The following is a 3783-nucleotide window of genomic DNA, read 5'->3' as shown; positions in this document are numbered from 1 at the left end:
GGGCTGGATAAATGGCCTCAGGGGGCTGTATGCGGCCTTCGGGCTGTAGTTTGGGGACCCCTGAGCTAGGGGAAGTAATGATATTAAACGTGATTAATTATAATGATGATGAATGTTAAAAATAAGAAAGGGCCCTAGTCAGGTGGCTCAGTGGATAAAGCATTGCCCTGACACACTGAGGTCACGTGTTTGATCCCAGTTAGTGCTCATAGGAGAAGCAATCAATGTACACAACTAAATAGAACAACTAAGTGGAACAACGAGTTGATGCTTCTCTCTCCTTCTACCCGCCTCCCTTTCTGTCTCTATCTGTCTCTCAAATAAATAAATAAAAGACAGAGGATTATGGGAATGAAGAGTAAAACAACTTAATCCAGTCTAAAGATTGAGGAAAAACTTTAACCTTTAAAAAATTTCTTAGAAACAAAAACAGAAGAATGTAGGAAAACCAAGGTGTGATGGTGAATTTTATGTGTCAACTTGACTAGGTCATGGAGTGCCAGATATTTGGTCAAACGTTATTCAGGATGTGTCTGTGAGGGGGTTTCTGGATGAGATTATCATGAGATAGAGTAAAGCAGATTACCCTCCCTAATGTGGGCACTACTCTTCCAATCAGCTGATGAATTTAAAGAATGTATTTTAAATGCTTTTGTTTTCTAGAGCTTTGGGTTATACCTTGGAATTAATACAATTAATCAAAGGCATAAAGTTACTTAACATTAGGCTAATTTATTGAAAACTTAAAACAGATACTGAACTGTAACAGCATTGATTTTATATTGTCACTCATTTATTAAAGAATCTATCAACCATATATTCATATATAACTTTATATATAATAGAAGAATCTATCAATAATATATAACCATAGTTATATTAAAAACTGGATATTGCCTGACCTGGTGGTGGCACAGTAGATAGAGCATCGGACTGGGATGCTGAGGACCCAGGTTCGAGACTCTGAGGCTGCCAGCTTGAGCATGGGCTCATCTGGTTTGAGCAAAGCTCACCAGCTTGGACCCAAGGTCGCTGGCTCGAGCAAGGAGTCACTCGGTTTGCCGAAGGCCCGCAGTCAAGGCACATATGAGAAAGCAATCAAAGAACAACTAAGGTGTCACAAGGAAAAACTGATGATTGATGCTTCTCATCTCTCTCCGTTCCTGTCTGTCTGTCCCTATCTATCCCTCTCTTTGACTCTCTCTCTGTTTCTGTAAAAAAACAAACAAAAAAAACCCCTTTGGGTATTGTAGAAAAGATGAATCCTGAAGATAAGTATACAGTTGCCCAGGAAGAGTGTGACTCACACTTATCAGCCAGTCATTAAACACTACTAAATATGATTTCATGGTCTCAGGAGTAGCAAATACATATAGAGAACAAAAGAAATAGAAAATGTGGCATTTTTTCATATACAAGCTTACTCTCTAATCCTGAACCAGATCAAGTACCTTGACTACAACCATGAAAAGACTTTTAGACTAGAACAAATTTCAGCTGTGCAAACTGAAACTCACATGGGAAGGGATATGGGGCAAGAGTGCACAGAATTAGGTGGGGTTAATTCATTTAAGACATCTTTATTAAGAACAAACCAGGCTGAGGCATTCCTGCCAGCAGTGGGGATTCTGCAGTGAACAAGAGACACAGCCCCTCCTGGAGTGTAGGCTTACGACACAGCCAACACGACCGAGAGCTAGTAAACAAAAGTCATCCCCAAATTAGTCAGTGATGCTTGCGGTTAGTGTCACAAAGAAGTTTGGGTGCCGTGAGGAAGGTGTATAAGGAGGATTAGGAAAGAAAGGTTTCTCAGAGAAGTGATATTTCAGAAGAAAGAATAGGAATCAACCTGATTAAGGGAGAATGGGAGAGCCTTGCTATCGGCAGAGAGAAGACCCCCATGTGGAAAGGAGATCAACACCTCTGAAGACTTGAAAGGTTAGTATGTGCGGTGCATGGTGAGCCAGAGGGAGAGTAAAACAAGATACGCAGGATTATGTGGGTTTGTAGGATCCTAAAAACATTGGAAGGCCACAATGAGGCTTCAAGCAGAAAGAGGACATGCTTAGATATTCGTTTTAAGAAGATGGTTCTGTCTACTGCATGGGGAATGGATTGTAGGAGAGGAAAAGTAGAAGTAAGATCAGACTAAAAAGTGTTCCAGTCATGAAGAGCTCAGGAAAGAGTGGATTAGCCTGGAATGTTAGTGGTGAACATGAGAGAAGGGCATGGATAAACACATTTATTGTTGAGGTGAAACCAATGGAGTGATCAGATGCAGGGGATCATGGAAAGGGAGAAACAAAAGCGACTCCAGAGTTTTGGCTTGAGTGTCTGGGAAAGTGATAGAGCCATTTATTAATCTGTGGAGGAAGACAGAGTGGTTGGTTTTGAGAACAAGATGTGAGTTGAAGCAAGGATACCTCTTGAAGGAGATAAGATGTGAGAAAGCACTCTACAAACGGATGAAGAAAATGATGTAGAAAGGTATGAAGGCATGAGGAAAGCCATTAATAAATGTGTCTGCTTTCAGAGGAATGAATAGAGAGGGGGAATCTATTGAGACAGAGAAAAGTCTCAAAAGGACAAACTCAAAGAAAAGGCAAATATATTTGAATTCAACCTGTTGTGCCTAAGAAGAGATGATAGTGAAGACCACTGCTTCAAGGCTAGGTTAAAAATGATCTCAGTGTCTTTGCTCAGGATGGATCATGTGGACAGACAGGAGGGAGGCACCTTTATCTAATTGATACCTTGAAGGGACCCAATAGTAACAAAAAATAAATAGAGCAAAATACTACTCTTGGATAGTCAGTCCTATCCAAATATTGGGATGGGGAAAAAAGTTGTAAATAGTGAAAAGAAAGACTCCAGATACCAACAATCCTATAAGAGCTGGTTTGAAAATGCATCAGCAATGTAATAGCAACAATTACAACTACCATTCATTGTGCTTGTAATATATGCTCACTAAGCACTTACCATGTTTGATCACCTTTAATTTGTGCAATCATTTGATGAGATAAGAATATTTCTTAATTCATTCGCAGTTAAAAAAGAGAGCTCAGAGATATAGTTAACTTTCTAAGATTCAAGCAACTAAAAGTGGCAGAGGCAAGATATTGGCCTAGATATGATTAACTCTAAAATTCTTGTGCTTTACCATTTAAATCACTCCAAATCATTTCTGGCCTTGAGAACTGTCAGGAAGCTCATGGTTTATATCTATTCCAAGAAGAATCTGGAGATGGCTCTCAGAGCCCTATTTATACCAACCCTCTAGAACCATCTGGAGTCCCATTGTAGTGAAAATAACTATTTAGAAATAAAAGATACATTCAATGTGAATATCCCCAGGAGGTTACTCTCCCTGAGGCTCTGTCCAGGTGGCATAGGGGAGCATAGGGCTCTGTCTGTGATGTACAGACCCTTTCCACAACATTGGAGAGAAAGCCGGGCCTTGAGTCTGCACCTGCATATTTCTACAGCTTCTCAGAGTCCTGTGGACAACAACTGAGGAGATAAACCATGCAGGAAACATCTAGTATAAAAAAAGTAAATAATAAAAAGTAAAAAAATTCTAACAAAGAAACAGAAGGTACATGAGAGGGCTAGACATAAGACTAGGGAACTAATTGAAATCTTGGCATTCTCTGACCCCTAGTACTGCCACAATATCAGAATTACAATTCTATGCATTGATCACTGTTTTGGTATCATTTTTTTGTCTCTGTCCAGGCAGCCCTCCCCCATCATCCCTGCATGCTTCCCAAGAAGTGGTAG

At 40.0% G+C, this 3783-nt stretch overlaps 1 non-coding gene across 1 annotated transcript; it reads left to right on the top strand.

Moving 5' to 3' along the window:
- The first annotated feature begins 3338 nt into the window (after positions 1-3338).
- On the top strand, positions 3339-3543 carry LOC136377860 (small nucleolar RNA SNORA73 family). The gene has a single exon (XR_010746476.1). It is a non-coding gene; the product is annotated as a small nucleolar RNA SNORA73 family (small nucleolar RNA).
- The last annotated feature ends 240 nt before the right edge of the window (positions 3544-3783 follow it).

This window comes from Saccopteryx leptura, chromosome 6 (assembly GCF_036850995.1).
Source record: "Saccopteryx leptura isolate mSacLep1 chromosome 6, mSacLep1_pri_phased_curated, whole genome shotgun sequence".
NCBI lineage: Eukaryota > Metazoa > Chordata > Mammalia > Chiroptera > Emballonuridae > Saccopteryx > Saccopteryx leptura.
This window is presented reverse-complemented; position numbering and strand designations above follow the sequence as displayed.